This window comes from Muntiacus reevesi, chromosome 14 (genome assembly GCF_963930625.1).
Source record: "Muntiacus reevesi chromosome 14, mMunRee1.1, whole genome shotgun sequence".
NCBI lineage: Eukaryota > Metazoa > Chordata > Mammalia > Artiodactyla > Cervidae > Muntiacus > Muntiacus reevesi.
In genome coordinates, this window is record NC_089262.1 from 62,674,881 (window position 1) to 62,695,081 (window position 20,201).

At 51.1% G+C, this 20,201-nt stretch overlaps 1 long non-coding RNA gene across 3 annotated transcripts in view; it reads right to left on the bottom strand.

The window, feature by feature from the left end:
* LOC136146551 (uncharacterized) overlaps positions 1-20,201 on the bottom strand; it is a 103,649-nt gene that overhangs the window by 14,396 nt on the left and 69,052 nt on the right. For 2 of the 3 annotated variants that reach the window (XR_010659010.1, XR_010659007.1), the window contains 2 exons: positions 12,135-12,288; positions 7,129-7,578 (listed from right to left, as the gene is read on the bottom strand). The exons of the other annotated variant lie outside the window; for it this stretch is intronic. This is a non-coding gene — a long non-coding RNA (uncharacterized lncRNA). Of the gene's footprint in view, positions 1-7,128; positions 7,579-12,134; positions 12,289-20,201 lie in introns of those variants that run through there. 3 annotated transcript variants of the gene reach the window in all.

Below are 20,201 nucleotides of genomic sequence, written 5' to 3' on the forward strand. Positions count from 1 at the left end.
TCTTTCTTCTCCCTGACGCTCAGTCTACATAAAATAATTCATTGAAATGCAGACACTGTCATCTCATCTTTGTAATTATGTAAGTACCACATCTTATAATCTGTCACTAAGCCGTGTTTGACTCTTTTGCGACCCCATGGACCGTAGCCCGCCAGGTTCCTCTGTCCATGGGATTTCCCAGGCAAGAATACCTGAATGGGTTGCCATTTCCTACTCCAGGGGACCTTTTAGACCCAGGCATTGAATCTATGTCTCCTGCGTGGCAGGCCAATTCTTTACCACTGAGCCATTAGGGAAGCTATCACATCTTATACTTCTACATAATATTATATATATACATGATATTTATATAACTCTTTAGTGAATACCACTTTACCAGGAAAATCAAATGCATCCTCACAACAGTCCCACTGGATAGGATAGGTTTGCTTTCCCCATCTCACAGATGTGGAGCCTGAGGCTCAGAGTGATAAAGTTACTTGCTTAGCATCACACAGACAGAATGGGGTTCGGGGCGGGGGAAGTAGTCCTGGAGCCCAGGTCTGCATGATTCCACCTCCCTGCTGCCTCCGTCCTAGAATTTCCAGACCCAAAGTGGCCTGAGAGAGTGGTCAGACAGCTGAGGCGGGAGCTGCCTGTGGCTGCCGAACAGTTCGCCTCTATTTAAAGAAGAGCCATTCAGGATATGGGGACCACGGTCATGGCTGCACAGACCAGCTGGGCTCCGGGGACTCGTTGGAGCTGCCCAGCCATTAAGGACCCCTGCACAATAGATGCACTGACCCAGCACTCAGAGGTGACCCCCAGAGGTCACTAGCCCCTGGTCAAGGAGAAGGAGCACAGACCCGTGATGACTTTTCCCGTGGACCACACAGGGAGGGGACTGGGCCGCCTGGGAGTTTGTCCAGGCCTTCGGGGTCAGGCTGAGAATCATATGCACCAGCTTGGGTTATGTGTCTGACATTTGTTAGGTACTTGCACATGGATTCTCCTAGTTACCCTTCAAGAAAGGTACTATTAATACCCCCATTTACAGAGGGAGAAAGGGCGGCAGAGAGCCAAGTGTCTGACCCAGGATCTCACAGCTGCTGAGCAGCAGAATTCTCCTCAGTGCGGTATGACACCCATCCGACCATCCATTCATTCACTCACTCGACAAATGTTTGCGACATGTCTGCACGTACCAGACACTGTTCTAGGTACTTGGAATTCATGGGTAAACAAAACTGACAAAATCGCCACCCTCATGGAGCTGGCATTTGAGTGCCACAGTGCCAGAGCCTGTAGTTCAGTAACTACAGAAACAAAGAAAATAAAGACCCAGTTCTTGCCTTCAGGGTGCTGTTGTCCAATGGAGGAGAGACATCGATGGAAAATTTAACAGCACTGTGGAAAGTTCAGGATGTTTTGATAGGGGTTCACAGAGGGGCTGAGAGAACAAAGGGTGGGCATCAGGGAAGGCTTCCTGGAGGGGGTGTTACCTAAATTGAGCCCTGCAGAGAATGAAGCTCGAACCTGACCTCTTTTGGCTGCTGCACCCTTAAAGACCTTGACAAAGCTGCCTAGACCTGACTTGTTCTTTCAAGTACAGCTTGAGCAAGAGCCCAGAGGCAGGGCTTGGGTTCAGGGAATTCTAGTTCTGGTTACAAAGGTCAGGGATCAACCCAGCTAAAGAGGACAGTGAGCTCGAATGGCCTCAGGCTTTTAGGAAGCACTGGTGAGTTTTAAGCAGGAAAGTGGCCCAATGCCACTGAGAGTTTCAAAGATCCCTCTGAGGCTGAGTAGGGGCTGAAGTGGAGGGGGTGAGGATGGTGGCTGAATGAACTGCGGGCTCATCCAGGCAATGGCAGTGGAACTGAAAATTGCTTTGTAATTTATCTTTTTAGAGGCAAAATTATACTTACTCATTAAAATACAAGGAAGGAAGGGAGAGATGAGGGAGGGAAGGAGGGAGAAAGAAAGAGGGAAGGAAGAAGGCAAGAAAGAAGGAAAGATGTAAGGAGGGGAGAAACGTAACTAACAGCAAAGTCAAGCCAGCATTCTCTTTTGAAACATTTTAACATTTTATTATGAACTATTTCACAGGGATACCTGAATGCAGTTTATACTAAATCATAAGCATGATGACAAAACAAATCCCATAACCCCTCCATTCGGTGTAGGCGCCAGAATTTGCCGAGGCCATCCTAGCTGAGGCGGATCCACTGTGATGCCCTCCCGCCCTCATCCCCACACATCTAAGCCCACCGTGAGCTGACCACACCCTGCGTTTCATTTGGTCTCTTCCCCTTGCTTCACTTCTTGTGTTTACCAAATACAGTGTGTGTCTAATGTGCTTATGTGCTTATTTTCTTGTTTTCAAGCTTTATCAAAAATGCATCTTAGATCATTCTGCAGCTTGCATTTTAAGTTCAGTATCCTATGTCTCCAGTTTAACCATGTTGACCCCTGTGGCTGCAGGTTTTTTTTTTTTTTCCCCTAAATTGGGCTTCCCAGTTGGGCTCAGTGGTAAAGAATCTGCCTGCCAATGCAAGAGACACGGGTTTGATCCCTGGGTCAAGAAGAGCCCCTGGAGAAGGAAATGGCAACCCACTCCAGCATACTTGTCTGGGAAATCCCATGGACAGAGGAGCGTGGGGTCGCAAAAAAGCTGGACATGGCTGAGCTACTAAACAATAATAGTTGACATATAGTAATGTTATATGCTTATTTAACTTACATGCAAAGTACATCATGAGAAACGCTAGGCTGGAGGAAGCACGAGTTGGAATCAAGATTGCCAAGAGAAATATCAATAACCTCAGATATGCAGATGACACCACCCTTATGGCAGAAAGTGAAGAGGAACTAAAAAACCTCTTGATAACAATGAAAGAGGAGAGTGAAAAAGTTGGCTTAAAGCTCAACATTCAGAAAACTAAGATCATGGCATCCGGTCCCATCACTTCATGGCAAATAGATGGGGAAACAGTGGAAACAGTGTCAGACTTTATTTTTTGGGGCTCCAAAATCACTGCAGATGATGACTTCAGCCATGAAATTAAAAGATGCTTACTCCTTGGAAGGAAAGTTATGACCAACCTAGATAGCATATTAAAAAGCAGAGACATTACTTTGCCAACAAAGGTCCATCTAGTCAAGGCTATGGTTTTTCCAGTGGTCATGTATGGATGTGAGAGTTGGACTGTGAAGAAAGCTGAGCACCAAAAAACTGATGCTTTTGAACTGTGGTGTTGGAGAAGACTCTTGAGAGTCCCTTGGACTGCAAGGAGATCCAACCAGTCCATACTAAAGGAGATCAGTCCTGAGTGTTCATTGGAAGGACTAATGCTGAAGCTGAAACTCCAATACTTTGGCCACCTCATGCGAAGAGTTGACTCGTTGGAAAAGACCCTGATGCTGGGAGGGATTTGGGGGCAGGAGGAGAAGGGGACGACAGAGGATGAGATGGCTGGATGGCATCACCAACTCGATGGACATGAGTTTGAGTAATCTCCGGGAGTTGGTGATGGACAGGGAGGCCTGGTGTGCTGCGATTCATGGAGTTGCAAAGAGTCGGACACGACTGAGCAACTGAACTAACCAACTAATGTTATATGTTACAAATGTACAATATAGTGATTCCAAATTTTTAAAGGTTATATTCCATGAGTAGCTATTAATAAAACATTGGTTACATTTCCTGTGTTGTACAGTATATCCTTGTAGCGTATTTTATATCTAAGTTTGTACCTCTTACTTCCCTTATTTTATACCTAGTAGTTTGTACCTTTTACTTCCCTACCCCTTTATCACCCCTCCCTTCTCTCCATTGATAACCACTAGATTGTTCTCTATGTCTGATTCTTTTTTGTTTTATTCACTAGTGTGTTGTATTTTTTAGATTCCACATGTAAGCGATATGAAACAGTATTTGTCTTTCTCTGACTGACGTATTTCACTTAGTATAATGTACTTCAAGTCCGTCCATGCTGCTGCAAATGGCAACATTTTATTCTTATAACTGAGTGGCATTCCTTGTAGATACATGTATCACGTACTCTTTTATCCACTCATCTGTTGATGGACACTCAGGTTGCTTCCATATCTTGGCTACTGTAAATAATGCCGCTATGAGTATTGGAGTGCATGCATTTTTTGAACTCATGTTTTGGTTTTTTCGGATATATACCTAGGAGTGGGACTGCTGGATCATATCGTAATTCGACTTTCAGGTTTTTGAGAAAGCTCCATGCTGTTTCCACGGTGGCTGCCCCGATTTACACTGTCACCAATGCAGGAGGCTTTTCTCCATACCCTCGCCAACGCTTGTAACTTACATGCTCTCTGACGGTAGCCTCTCTGACAGGTGTGAGGTGATATCTCATTGTGGTTTTGATCGGCATTTCTCTGACGATTAGCGGTGTTGAACATCTTCTCATGCGCCTTTGCCCAGCTGCATTTCCGCTTTAGAAACATCTCTCTTCAGTTCTCCTGCCCCTTCTCTGATGAGGCCGCGGGTTTGTTTGGCGTGTGAGCTGTTTATATATGTTGGATGTGTGCATGCTCAGGTGCTCAGTCGTGTCCAACTCTGTGAACCCCTTAGACTGCAGCCCGCCAGGCTCCTCTGTCCATGGGATTTTCCAGGTAAGAACACTGGAGTGGGTTGCCATTTCCTACCCCAGGCGATCTTCCCAACCCAGGGATCGAACCCACGTCTCTTGCATTTCCTGCATGAGCAGGCAAATTCTTTACCACTAGCACCACCTGGGAAGCCCATGTATGTTGGATATTAACCCCTTATCATTCGTATCATTTGCAAATATTTTCTCCCAGTGTGTAGTTATACTTGATTTCCTCTCACCAGTATATGGTGTATGTGTTTATAACTCAGCTTACTTCCCATCCTCCTGTCAGCAGGCCTGTGGACGGTATCCGGCTATTCGCCATCTCAAACAGCACTCTTTCAGACATTTGTGGGCACAGCTTGTGAGCACCTGTGCGTATTTCTCTGAGGTTTCTCTAGGCAGCCTTGGGGTGGAACCGCTGGCTTGTGGGCCCCCTCCACGCCTCTGACCTAAGCAGGCCCAGTAGCCCCCACTTGGGTCTGGGTGCTGGTACGTGAGGAGGCAGGCCCAGGCCAGCCCCTGGTCATCTGCAAGGACTCAGCAGGCACCCCGTCTGTCCCTCACTTGCCAGCAAGACCAGCAGCCCCCCAGCTGGACACTAACCAGGTCACAAGAGAGCGTCTCTCACACTCTGAGCTTGTTCCCTTTCCTCCAGCACTTGGGCGTAGTGAGGCTCTGCTCACCAGCCACTGGGCCCAAGGGAGAGGGTAATAATAGCAGCTCTTGAACTGACTGCCCCCCAGGCCCTGTTCAAATCACCTGCAGTGTGTATCAACTCACTTCACCTTCATAACCGCCCGCCCAAGGTAGACACTGGATTACTCCTATTTTACAGATCAGAAGCTCCAAGTTCTGGCCCAGAGTAACCTGTGCTAAGTGCAGAGATCAGCTTCAAACCCAGGCAGGCTGGTCCCTGCCCTCCTGGCCGCCCTGCCAGCCTACCTCCCATGAGGTGGAGAGAGCTCCTCACCACTTCTGGATCCATCGGCACTCTTTTACTTGCAAAAAAAAAAAGAGGGTGGGAAGAAAAGAAAAAAGAAACAGAATTTGAATGAATGAACAGAAGTAAAATGGAGGACTTAGTGGATGACAAAAATAAATCCAGAAAAGACAGGTAGGAAGCAGGCACAGGGGCCTGCTGGGTGCAGGGAAGCAAAGACTCTCAGGCACCCCTCCGTCTCCCCCACCCCGACATCTCTGGATGTGCTGTCTTCATTCTCTTTCCATGCGAGGGGCTACCTGCCGCCGTCACCTCCCCTTCTAACACACCTGCCAGTTACAAGGGGAGGATACCGATCAGCTCTGCCGGGGCCCGCGTCCTCTCCCGGATCCTGGCTCATAGCCGGGTGAGGCTGGGTGGTGGCCGTGGTGCAGACAGGCGCCCGGGCCCCCGCTGTTCCAGGAGGGGCAGGGCAGCCACAACGCCGGGGACCTGAGCGAGGGGTGAGCGACCGTGAGCAGGGCCACCGCCTGCAGTGGTGGTTTCACCGGGACCCTGACCCTGCCGAGGAACGGAGGAAGACGGGGCGGGGGACAGCAGGCGGGGGTCCCGGCCTCCTGCGGGCTCTCCCCACACTGCGGGCAGCTCTTCCTTCTCAAGCAAGGCCTGGGTCTTTACCCAGGATTCAACTCGACTGAGAGGAAGTCCTCTTTTAACAGCTTTCTATTTGGCATTCCGGGAAAAGAGGTTTCCTCCCAGGATCTGTAATCAGCAAAACCCTCCTTCCACATACCTCACCCACGGAGGGCGCCGGGACCAGCAGGAGCGTGGCCATCTAGGGCGAGGGGAGCTGCAGAGCCTCGGGAAGGGGCCGGAGGTCCTCTCCTGACCTGCTGATTACGAGCCCTGCAGCCCAGGGTGCCCCTGGCCCCAGTCGGGGGGCACGCGGGTTCTCACCCTCAGCGGAGTCAGCTCAGGGCAGAGGGCAAGGAAGCAGAAAGCTGGGCAGGGGGCCCAGGCGTGGTCATGAGAACATCCTGCATGGGCTGGCCTGGCTCCTCACTGCCCGTCTCCCCTCTGAGGTCACCCAACCCTCACCTAGCCCTGTGCTCTGGCCATCTCCGTGGAACCCGCAACGTCTGACGTGTCCTCAGGGAAATCAGGTCAGAGAACATTCGAGAAGCAATTTGGGGAGTCCAGCAGACACAAATCTGGACAGGAGAACAAGGCCGACCTGTCCACCAAGGAAACTCAATCCGCTTAAGGCTGGCGCTCCCGGGTGAGGAGAAGAAAGGGCGCCTTCACAGGCCGGCCCGCTGCCTGCGGCACGGGGCCCGCGGGGCCGACCCTCTCTCCAAGTTTTAGTATCCCAGGACCTGCTCACCCCTCACAGCTTGGGGGAGGGTGTGGAGAAGCCCCCCACCCCACCCCGGGGCCACCGAGGAGGGAGGCGGGAGAAGAGCATCAGGAAAAGCCCTGACTGATGAATGACCTCAAGTTTAAGGCTCTGAAGACAAAAAAAAAAAAAAGAAAAGACAGTGTGTTTTTGTCCTGGAAATTGGCTCGTGGACAGATTAAATTTAGGAGTAACTGGGGCAGATACGCAGGGAAGCGTGTTTCCTTAATGAGCCTGTCTTTATTTAACTGCTTAATCATTTACTGGGCCAAAACATCTAGAGGTGACTCCAAAAGTCACAGTGATGAAGACACTGATGGATTGTATCCTGTTGATCGGTTTCAGGGCCGGGCTCCTGTGACCTGGCCTTGCCGTACCAGTGGGATGAGGACGGGCAGCACCTACCACGGGGATGGTGCCGCTGTGTCGATGGCCCCCACCACATCGCCGCTCTGGTCAGGACTAACTGTCTTGCCATGTCATCTCCTAATAGGGAGGTGACTGAGAAAGGGAAACTCAATTTGGGTGGTGCTTCCTCCTCCTGCCCTGACACCACCGTGCTCCAGCCGGCTGTGGTCCCTCCACTGCACTTCTCGTTCATCCAACAAAGCGGTTCCAAGCAATCAGTATATGTCCTGCATGGGGCAAAAGGGCGTTGAAGAAAAAGCAAAGAAAGCTGAGTTCAGAGGGAAGGGGGGGAATGAATGGGAGGAGCTTGGGCACTTTTAGGGAAACTATTCTGTCTGATGGGTCTTGCCAGGTGGCTCAGTGGTAAGCACTCTGTCTGCCAATGCAGGAGATGTGGGTTCAATCCCTGAGTCGGTAAGATCCCCTGGAGGAGGGCATGGCAACCCACTCCGGTATTCTTGCCTGGAGAAGCCCATGGACAAAGGGTCCTGGAGGGCTGCAGTCCATGGGATCACAAAGAGTCGGGCATGACTCAAGGGACTTAGCACACGTATACTCTGTCTGATACAGTTTTGGTGGATGTAGGCATGACGCTTTTGTCAAAACCCATAGACCTGTGGAACACAGAGTGAACCTTAAAGGAAACTATGGACTTTAGTTATTAATAATAATAATATCTCAGGATTGGTTCAGCAGTTGTAACAAGGTCACTGCCCTAATGCAAGATCTGAGAAATAGGGAAACATGTGTGTGTGGGGGGGGGGCGGCAGGGTGTGGGAACTGTCTGCATTTTTTGTGCAATTTTTCTGTAAACCTGAAACTGCTCTGAAAAGTCAAACCTATTTTTTAAAAAATAAAGTGATCTATAAAAGACTGTAAGAGGGGGCTTTATCTACACTTGAGCATCTGCAGAGGCGATGCTTAAAACCATAATCTGGTTGATGGTCCTTCGGCTGTGGTCTGCCTGCGGGAATGGGAGGGAACCATGGCTTGGTGAGTGTGCATCGGCAGGCCCTGCCCACTTGTTCCATTTCTATGGCAACGAGGGAAAGAAGCTCATTACTCCAGGAAATATCCCAGAACCAAGATGACAAGAGGCAGAGAGAGGGGTATGTCTACAGCTCAAAACAATACATTCAGCAGAATAATAAGATTTTATATTGGGGGGGTAAGTCTTTTCTTTCATAACACAAATTTCGGGAAAGCTGGACAAATGTTCTCGGCTGATGGATGTGCATGAAATGCTTATTAGGCCATGGAGAGGTGGAGCCTTTAAGGAGGAAGGCCAAGATTTTTTGTATTGACCAAAAGAGGACACAGACCAGAACAGGTTGAGAAACACTGTACGTGTGAACTCACCACCACCTTGCGAGTAAGATGGCATGACTCCCACTTTCCAGAAGAGGCAACTCGGGCTCAGAAAGTTGACGTCCCCTGCCCATGTCACACAGCTCAAAAGCTGCAGGGATAGAAGTTGAACCCCAACAAGACGTGCCAACGCAGTAGTCATCATTACCAACAGCGTGGTGTGGGGGCTCCAGAGGACACCAGTGGCATTCATGGGGAGACTGGAAAGTCACGGCCCAAAGTCAGCAGGCCAGCAAGTCACCCTGCCTGTGAGGGACTGCAGTGGGGGGACCCCCACAGGGCTGTGCTCCAGGGGAGAGACACCTTAGGGGGAGAAAGATCTGGGTGCCATCCAGAAGCCAGAGGCATCAGCCCAGGAAATACAGGAAAAGCCTCCTTCATCTAGATGTCACCCATGTGGGACCCTGTCAGCCCAACCTGGGCTGAGCTGAGTGAGGTTCAGGCTGTTCTGGGCATTAAAAAGTTTACAGAGCTAAGATGGGAGGGAGAGCACGTAATCAATCTAAATAAGCTCTTCAGGAATTTCAGATCATCTGTTTTGTTCTTTGGTTGTTGTTTTGTTTTAAAGAAGGAGCTAAGGGCTTCCTTGATGGCTCTGATGGTGAAGAAGGAGCTAATGAGACCATGCAGTGCGTGTGCGCTCAGTCGCTTCAGTCGTGTCTGACACTGCAGTGCTATGGACTGTAACCCACCAGAGGTTCTTCTGTGCATGGGATTCTCCAGGCAAGAATTCTGGAGTGGGCTGCCATGCCCTTCTCCAGGGGATCTTCCCAACCCAGCAATCAAACCCATGTCTCTTACATCTCCTACACGGGCAGGTGGGTTTGTTACCACTAGCACCACCTAGGAAGACCCCAATCATGCAGTCAGTCAGTCAGTTCACCCCATAAATTGCAGCACACCAGGCCTCCCTGTCCATCACCAACTCCCGGAGTTCACCCAAACCCATGTTCATTGAGTCAGTGATGCCATCCAACCGTCTCATCCTCTGGCATCCCCTTCTCCTCCTGCCTTCAATCTTTCTCAGCATCAGGGTCTTTTCCAGTGAGTCTGCTCTTTGCATCAGGTGGCCAAAGTATTGGAGTTTCAGCTTCAACATCAATCCTTCCAATGAACACCCAGGACTGATCTCCTTTAGGATGAACTGGTTGGAACTCCTTTCAGTCCAAGGGACTCTCAAGAGTCTTCTCCAACACCACAGTTCAAAAGCATCAATTCTTCGGCACTCAGTTTCTTTATAGTCAAACTCTCACATCCATACATGACTACTGGAAAAACCATAGCCTTGACTAGACCGACCTTTCTTGGCAAAGTAATATCTCTGCTTTTCAATATGCTGTCTAGGTAGGTCATAACTTTCCATCCAAGGAGTAAGCGTCTTTTAATTTCATGGCTGAAATCACCATCTGCAGTGATTTTGGAACCCCCCAAAATAAAGTCTGACACTGTTTCCACTGTCTCCCCATCTATTTCCCATGAAGTGATGGGACCAGATGCCATGATCTTAGTTTTCTGAATGTTGAGCTTTAAGCCAACTTTTTCACTCTCCTCTTTCACTTTCATCAAGAGGCTCTTTAGTTCCTCTTCACTTTCTGCCATAAGGGTGGTGTCATCTACATATCTGAGGTTATTGATATTTCTCCCGGCAATCTTGATTCCAGCTTGTGCTTCCTCCAGCCCAGCGTTTCTCATGATGTACTCTGCATATAAGTTAAATAAGCAGGGTGACAATATATAGCCTTGACATACTCCTTTTCCTATTTGGAACCAGTCTGTTATTATAGGGGACTGGAATGCAAAAAAAAAAAAAAAAAAAATCAGGCAGTGGGTGATTTCAAATGTTTGTTTCCCTCTTCCTCCTAAAAGCAGGTGAGAGAGGACTTCCAAAGGGCTAAGTGTCATGTGAGGATGTGAAAACAATAAACGTCTAGGAACGTCACGATGCAGCACAAACTCCTCAGCCCCGGCCAGCTGGACTTTGCCATGGTGGACATGTCCTCTACCTGCCCTGTCCAATATAGTAGCCACTGGCCACTCCTGAAATGTGGCTGCCACTCCAGAGAAACGGCATGCATCATTCTATTTGCTCTAATCAGTTTAGTTAAAGAGTCATACGTAGCCAGTGGCTCCCGCCTTGAACAAGGCAGGTTTGGACGGTTCCCCTCTTGGTGTTGTGACTTCTCTCCCTTTTAGTCCAAGTTGTTACTCTCACCAAAGCAGCCATGAAAACAGCTCATCTTCCCAGCATGGTCCCTTGTCACGGAAGCCCTTCAGTTCAGTTCAGTTCAGTCGCTCAGTCATGCCCGACTCTCTGCGGCCCCATGGACTGCAGCACGCCAGGCTTCCCTGTCCATCACCAACTCCCAGAGCTTGCTCAAACTCATGTCCATTGAGTCGGTGATACCATCCAACCATTTCATCCTCTGTTGTCCCCGTCTCCTCCTGCCTTCAATCTTTCCCAGCATCAGGGTCTTTTCCAATGAGTTAGTTCTTTCCATCAGGTGGCCAAAGTATTGGAGTTTCAGTTTCAGCATCAGTCCTTCCAATGAATATTCACACCTGCCAACTGGCACAAACCCTGGGAGAGAAGCGGACTTCCCAGGTGGCGCAGTGGTAAAGAATCTGCCCGCCAATGCAGGAGACACAAGAGATGTGGGTTTGATCCCTGGGTTGGGAAGAACCCCTGGAGGAGAAAATGGCAACCCACTCCAGTATTCTTGCCTGGGAATTTGCATGGAGAGAAGACCTTGGTGGGCTATAGTCCAAGGGATCACAAAGAGTCGGGCATGACTGAGCACACACTGGGAGAGATGGAGGAAGGAGTTCTCAGAGCAGGAGAGAAGAAAGTGACCCAGAGAGGAAAAGTAACTTTGCCAAGGTCTCCTCGTCCTCGCATCTTTGGGGCCAAACGGAACAGAGTCCTCTGCTCTCAAGAGGATGGCCCTGCCAGGTACTCTGAGCTATAAGATACAAACATTTGCCACCAACAAACAAACATATATATCAAGCATCAGTCATGTGCAAACAGCCTGCGCCTGCTTTAGGGACACAGCATTGGAGTCAATAGATGGGGCCCTTTCTGCTCCCTCTGCAGTTTCCTACCCAGCAAGCATGTCACAGGCACCCAGGTGCCTGGGTTGGAGGGCTAGTGCTTTGGAGTCAAGGGCACAGGTCAAAAGACCTTGATTCTCCAGCATCTTATTCTTATGAGGTACTCTGCACTAGGAAAAAAATAAGAAAGTTCCACTAATGAGTATGTTTTGGAATCATTGCAAACAATATTTCTCCTCCAGAAGACTGACAAATGTTCATCAGCATTTTCAGGAAGTGGGCAGAACGGAAGGAGGCGGTCGGGGAGTGGACTGGGTTTGGGATTGGCTTGCCTCACTTGTAAATCCTCGCTCGGTCCACTTACCAGCTGGGTAACTTGGCAGGAGCCTTTCTGAGCCTCAGTTTGTGCATCAGTAAAACGGGGATAGTGGGGAAAATGCATCTTATTTTGGACAGGGCATGAGTCTGTGTCCAGATTAGGGTGATCCTCCGTTACTGATGGCTTCCTTTTTCTTCACCTGTCAGGAATATGGAGGACAGGGAGGGGAGGCTGACCAGGGATTATCTGCCTGGCCAGCCTGACAGAACTCGGTCACCAGATAAAGAAGTAATTAACTGTCACCAGGATCCCAGCAGAGCGTGCAACACACTTGATGGTGGAACCAAAGGCAGGACACGCACTCTGCCCTGAGTCCCCAGCTCCTCATTTGCCGCTCAGGCTGCCTATCCCAGCGTGGGGTCCTCCTGCAAGCATAAGTCAGCTTCAGGTGGGGACTGGAGCCAGCCCTCAGAGAGGACCGACGAGCCTGCGCGCTGGTCCACAGGCCAGAACCCACCGCCGCCCAAGTCAAGGCCCATAAGACAACGTGAGCAACCTCCTGGAGCCACCCAGGGAGAGCCCACTCAGTCAGCATCGACACAGTTTTCTATGTTCTTTCTGGTAGAAGCAAAATCAAAATGTAACATCTGCTTCCCCGAGGCCACATCTTTGGATGGCAAATCAAAGACCCAGGCTGAGTCCTGGCTCTGTGACCTTCCTGCCTTGGATAAGTCGCCTCCTTTCAAGTCCTACATACTGGCTCAGAGCCTCTAGGAAAGCGAATTCAGCCGTCCAAGTCTCAGTTTCCTCTTCAGAAAAATGGGGGTGAAAAACCTCTTATACTTGGATAGTACTGGGCTTATAGCAGGTATTCCCTAGACCAGTGGTTCTCAAAGTGGGGTCCTTGGGCCAGCACCGGCACCTGGGGATGTGCTAGAAATGCAAATTCTCAGATCCTGCCCCAGATCTACTGAATCATACTTCTGGGAATGGGGCCCAGCAATTTGTGAATTTTAACGAGACCTCCAGGGCTTTCTGACACTCATGATTTCAAGGCACCGCATTAACTGGTAGCTGTCTGGGGGTTATCAACAGCCTCAAAACCCCTTCCAGCTCCCAGTCTGACTGTGGCCTTAGCCAGCCAGACCTGGGGAGAGTCCTGGTGCCTCTACTCCAAGCTGCTGACCTCAGGCAAGCTGCTTGCTCTGAGCCTCAGTTTTCTCATCTTTGAAATGGGCGTAACACATGTCCGGCAGTTTGTCATAAGGCAGCAGACGCAATTATCTCAGTGCCTGGAACATCACAAGAGCTCAAGAACTGGTGGGTCTATTACTGTTGCCAGTTTCCCTCTTAAGCACGTACAAGGGATTTTTGTTCTCAAAAAGGCTAAAGTTCCTCTGACGTGAATTCCCAGCCACCCTGCCATCATCCCCCCAGTGATGTTCCCCTGAGGAGTAGTGAGTAAGTTACCCAAGGGCCCTCTGCTACCCACGGAGGAAGGCTTTCCACATCTGAACAAGGAAGAGGATTTCAATTACCCAGGATTACAAAGGAGGACCGCGGATGCACCATATGGCCTGGGCCTGGCTGCCCTGATGTTCTGCCTGATCGAAGGCTCTTGTGTGAGATATTAACATAATATCCCCTCCAAAAGCGATTACAGAGTTGCAGGCAGCAGAATGTCGTTTGGTGGCCGCAGCCCGCGCTCATCAGCAGCGATGACTAAACAAGCTAATCAAATCAGTACAAATTTGCACATGGGCCTGGCAGCTGGGCCTGAAATCGCCGAGGCGAAGGCATAATCGTGCCGGAGGACGACTTGACTAATGGGCTCCCAGTGGGCAGCCAGGCCTTGGTGGGCTGCCTGGCCAGTCTGCCTGGTGAAGGCGGCTGCACCCACAGGCAGCTGGAGTCAGGGCTCCGGAAGAGACAGAGGCTGGGTTAGCAATCAGCAAAAAGATGGGGAGGAGCAGGAGGAGCGGGGGAACCTTGCACCAACCCCTCCAGCCTCGCCATGTTCTGTGGCGCATGTGTGGAGAGAGGGACAGACACAGTGGCTGCCACATGCAATAAGAATGTGGGCTCCAGAGGCTGCTGTGGTTCAACTTTCAGTGCTGTCACTGCTGTGTCTCCTTCAGCAAGATGCTTAACATCTCTGAGCTCCAAGTCCTCACTCATAAAATGGGGATACCCAGTGAGTGCTCAATAAACAGTGATTGTTGTTGTTGTTAAATTGCTCATAAACTTCACATGGGCCTTCAGCGTGCCAGGCCCCAGGCTCTGAGAACGCCAAGGTAAGGAGGGCGCTGTCCTTCCTTCAAGGAGCACATCATGTAACGGGGGTCCCGGATGAGTAAGCAGAGGGCTGACAGACGAGAGAACAGACGGCTGAGGGCAGTGACCAGGGACACCCCAGCCTCGGGGACCTGGGGAGTCACCCGAGAGGAGATAAACTACAGCTGAGTTGGGGAGGGTGGGTTGAAGCTATGCAGCAGAGCGAAGGCAGAGGTAGAGCCTGGAAACCAGGAACACAGGCGCCTGGCCAGGCAGTGGGAGTCCCCAGAGCAGCAGGCAGTCTGCCCGGGGCGGGGGTGGGGTCCCCAGGTCAGAGACCGAGATCAGAAGGTAGAGCCCCGTCTCAGGAGGCTGGGACACAGGCACACATGCTGCTGGAGAACTTCATCCGCCACCTCGTGGCTCCCAGGAGGCTGCTCCGTCCCTGGGATTTTCCAGGCAAGCATACTGGAGTGGGCTGCCATTTCCTTCTCCAGGGCATCTTCCTGACCCAGGGAGCAAACCCACACACCTCTGCCGTCTCCTGCATTAGCAGGCAGGTTCTTTACCACTCGTGCCACCTGGAAGCAGTCCATGGGGTCACAGAGCGTTGGACACGACTGAGGACTGACACAGCCGAGGAAGCAGCAGGAGGGAAGAGTGGTTGGAAGGTGCCTGCTCATCCTGCCTCGCTGGGAGCCCCTGGGCAAGACCCTTCCCTGCCGACTGGGCGTGGGAGGGTCCCGGCTCTGTGCCTTCCGCCCCCAGTCACCTCCCTCCTACTTCACAAGTTACCCCAGCCAAGGAAGCCAGCATGATCACTGACTTGATACTTGTCTCAAAACAGAGGCACCCCTATTTAAAAATCACTCATTTCTAAAGGAAAATATTTTTAAATTGCTCATTTAAACAAAAACTTTGTAACAATGCCCTAACTGCAGAGCCAGTATCATTTGCCATTGACAGAAGATAGCTGTGAACAAAACAAGGCTATACACCGCTAGTCAGATGCTGGCCTTCCTGAAGACTCTGGGCCTCGGGTCTGCAGTGAAGGGGTGGAGGAGGTGAGCAGGTGTTCTGGGAGGTGTTTAAGACACCCCGGCACCTAGGTGAGGCTCTCTGCAGAATTGTAAGGGTTGAAAGAGACCTGAAGAGGGAACACAGCCTCTCTGGGTAATTCAGTGTCACTGAGCCCCGGTGTGAGGACCACCTCCACGTTCTTGCAGACCACAGGTAAGAGCACATCCACTTGCTCTGCTCTTGGGGACATGCTGGCCCCGATCGCCTTGAGCACCATTTCCAGTTGTAAACTCTTCACTGCTGTGAATGTACCAGCGCCACAGAACAAGCAGGAGTGACCGGGCATGACGCGCCAGCCCACGCTCCGTCCGCAGACCCCAGGACGCTCCTGGGAGGGGCTGTGCCCGCCGGCGCCCGGAGCGGCTCAGCAGCAGAAGTCCCCCGCCTTTGAAGGATGGCCACGCTCGGCGTGCTTTGGTCAGGTTCCTTTTCAGAACGCTCTCGGGGAAGGCCATCTACGTTCCCTCCCATGGGCCCACCTCACAGACCCCCGTGCCCACGGGTCCAGCCCCACCCCTACCCTCAACTCCGCTCCGGTGGCCTGACCCCACCTCCGGAACGGAGGCCAAGCCCACGGCGCCCAGGCGGCTCTGACCGCCCCTGCAGGGGCACGCTCAGCCTCCCTCCTGACTCCTCGCTACACCCCCTTCAGAACACCTGGCTTCAAACGCTCGCTCTGCCGCTTGCCTTCTGGATAGCACATCTCACCCCTCTGTGCTCAGGGTCCTCATCTGCAGTTATATAACCGACCTAATGGGGTTGTGTCAAGAGTCAAATGAAACAGTGTTGACCACACAACAAATTACTATTCAACCGACTGAACAGATGAATGAATGAAACCAGCTGGCCTGTGGTTGAGAACTGAACCAGACGTCACAACCAGACACCTGGGTTCCAGTCCCAGTCCAGAGCTAGCCGACAACGCTAGGCAAGTCATTTTGCCCCACTGGGCCTCAGTTTCCCCATCTGTCAGCAAAAAGACGGGACTTGAGTTTCTGCAGAGGTTGCTTTCAACGTTAACTGGTAAGCTGTGTGATTCGGTGTATGAGACGAGGAAGAAGGAGAGTCCGCAAGCCCTTGGTTTACATGAAGCACAGTCTGCACCTGTAGTTTCTCCAGCAGTAGACCCTGGAGCCAGGAAGGCGGTTAGCTAACTGGGTAGGAAAAATCCCTCTTTTGCCGCAGAGTTGGCATAGAGTATATCAATGCAGCTAAAAATAACAACCCTGACATGTCCTAGCTGTGGACAATCTTAAGAAAGTCATGTGAGCTGTGAGCCTCAGTTTTCCTCATCAGTAAAATGGGGATAATTTCCCCACTCTCTGTGGCATTTTAGGAGACTCGAATGAGAATATTGATTCTTACTACTTGTTGGTTCCTGCTACTTACATGTAACAATCTCTTAAGGAATGGTAGTGTCCTTATTTTTTACATTTTTAATTATTGTTACCCTGGTACAAACAGTCATCACATTGAATACAAAGGGCCTAAAAGTAAAGGCGGGAAGTGAAGTCACAGGAGTTTGGGGGTGCTTGGTTCTCCAGCCCCTCACAACACACCTGGGACAGCCAAACCTGGAGGGGCACAGCAGGGTGTCAGGGGGACCTCAGCTGAAAGAGGAGGCAAGGCTCAGGGATGGAGGGGGGTCCTGCGACCCCTCCAGCTGAGCACACACTTCCCTGGGCCCCTGGAGGCTGGCATAGAAGCCAGATACCCAGCCCCATCCACGCATCCATGACTTCTCCAAGGCCCATGCCACAACCTTACTAACAGAAATAAAGAGTGCCAGGCACATGTGTGTGTTTGTGAGCACACAGCAGAGTGGCTACTGGGGCTGGACACGAAACAGGCCCTGAGTCTAAGTCCTGGGCCCAGCACCCATGAGCTTCGTGACCGGGACAAACCTCTCCATCCTCTGGGTCTCAGTTTCCTCCTCTGACTGATGAGGACAGCGTGGGGAAGGTGACGCGACATCACGCAGGGAACCCACGAGCATGGTGCTGGTTCATAGGACGTGCTCCCTCGATCCCCATTTTTCTGTTTTGCTTTAAAGGATGGCAGTGCATTTCCCTTTAAAGCCAACGCGGATGACGAAAGGCGAAAATCGGGAAGGGCAAGCTGGCCTTGAAACCAGCCCCTTGGCTCTCTGTGAACTCCATCATGTGAAACGGATTTCAGACAGGGGATCTCTACCCTGGCTGCACACTCAGATCTCCTGGAGAGCTCTGAGGAATCCTACACTGGGGCCACACTCCAGGCCAATTGGTTCAGACTCACGGGGGCGGCAGCTGTTGCAGGATGATTTAAAGCCCCCCGAGTACACCCACCCTGGGCCCAGGCTTGAGAACCAGGAGCTTAAATCAGAAGGACAAGCTTAGGAGTTAGACTGGCCTGCGCTGGAATCCTGGCTCTGGAACTTACATGCGACACTCAACTCAGCACACAGTCCTGAGCTGTTCATTTGTCTAAAATCAGCAATAACCACACAACCTCGCAAGGGTGGGATGGAGATTTCACTGAGACAGAAGGACTCACTAGGTACTCAAGCTGGTCACCCTATGAGTCCTTCCAATAAATTTGAACTCACAATATAACATTAGGGAAAAGCAAATTTAGCCACAAATATTTGAGACCATAACATTTACTTACGTATTTATTTATTTTGCTTTGCTGGTTGGAGTCTGTTAAACCCCACCCTGTCTGAGGAAAGACGTGAGACTCCCAGGTATGTGTGTGGTACAAGTATTGTGGCTGTTCAGTTACTCAGAGGAGCGTCTTTCTCCAACAAACATGAATGCTTTCCCAGCTTGGATTTTTTTTAATTGGAGTATACGTGCTTTACAGTTTTGTGTTAGTCTGTGCTGTGAATCAGCTATATGTATATGTATCCGGGGCTTCCCAGGTGGCTCAGTGGGTAAATAATCCGCCTGCAATGTGGGAGACGCAGGAGACACGGGCTCGATCCCTGGGTTGGGAAGATCCCCTGGAGGAGGGCATGGCAACCCACTCCAGGATTCTCGCCTGGAGAATCCCATGGACAGAGGAGCCTGGGGGGTTACAGTCCATGGGGTCATAAACAGTAAGACACGACTGAGCAACTGAGCATGCACGCACACACACATGTATCCCCTCCCTCTTGAGCCTCCCGCCCAGCCCACCGCATCCCAGCCCTCGAGGTCGTCACTGAGCACGGTTGAGCTCCCCGTGCTATGCAGCAGCTTCCCTCTAGCTGATTATTTATGAATACACATGGTAGTGTAGATATGTCAACCTCAACCTCCCAGTCACCCCACCCTCCCGCCCCCCACTGTGCCCACTTGTTTATTTGGCTTTCACGGCTTTCTTCCTAGGAAGGAATCTGGGAGCCACTAGAGGTTGCTGGGAGCTAATAAAATCGGACAGGGCGGATGCTCCCTTCCCCTTCACAGAAGGGCCCTCGCCCCCACTGGCTGTTTGCCTGCTCTTGGAGGAAGTTGCTTTGGGACCCTGCAAACCTGCCCTGACTACAGAGTGATCCATCATCCACTGATGCATGGTGCAGGGAGGAGGTAGAATGTTCCAGAAAGGCCAGAGGGTAGAGGAGAACTCAGGAAAGCTGGGTGTCAGGCTCGTGGAGCTCACTGGCTACGTGGCTTTGAGCCACTCCTTCCTTCCACCTCTTGAGCCCTGGTGTCCTTCTCTGTACCATGGTCGTCTCCAGGGCTGCGGAGAGACCTCCCCTACTTCTCATGCGGTTTCGAGGAGAGACGCTGGTTTCGAGGAGGAAACAGCACCGGCTGTTTCCTGGGGCTGCTGTGACAAATCACAAACTGGCTGGCTTGAAACAATGAAGATTTATTTTCTCGTAGTTCTGGAGGCTGTAAGTTTGACATCAAGGTGTTGGCGGAGCTGTGTTCCCTCCAAAGGCTCTAGGGGCGATTCTTCCCCCAGCTTCCAGCCTCCAGGGCAGGCATTCCCTGGCTCTGGTCTCCATCACTCCACTCTTCACCTGTCTGCCTTCTCTGTGTGTCTCTTCACGTGGCCTCAAATTTAGGGCCCACACAAATCACCCAGGAATATCTTATCTTGAGATCCTTCATTTAATTACATCTGCAAAGACCTTTTGTCTAAATGAGGCCACACTCACAGGTTCCAGGGATGAGGATATAGGATTATCTTTTGCTGGAGGGCAGGTGGCTTCCCAGGTGGCTCAGTGGTAAAGAATCCACCTGCCAATGCAGGAAACACAGGAGTCATGGGTTCGATCCCTGGCTCAGGAAGATCCCCTGGAGGAGGAAATGGCAACCCATTCCAGTATTCTTGTCTGGAGAATCCCATGGACAGAGGAGCCTGGCGGGCTATAGTCCATGGGGTCACAAAGAGCTGGACACAACTGAGCACGCATACACATCTTTTGGGGACCACCATTCAGGCCACGACAGGTAGCTTGCAAACCATTTTAGTGTTTTCTGAACACTATTACTGTTATTTCTATTACGAGGGGACCAGTAGGTCTCAAAGTGCAAGCTAATGTGATGGATGGGTGGTGGAAGCCTGGGGAGTAAGAACACACCGCCACTGAGCATCTCCTACACGTCAGACAGTGTCTGCTTCCCACCATTAATGTCCCTTTATCCTCACACCAGCTCAGTCAGCATTCCTGCCACCTTCCGCAGATGGGGAACCAGAGGCTCAGACCCTGGGAACTTGGCCAGGGCCACTCACAGAACAAAGGGTGGAGGTGGCATTTGAACAGAGGCAGGCTCTGATTCCACTGGC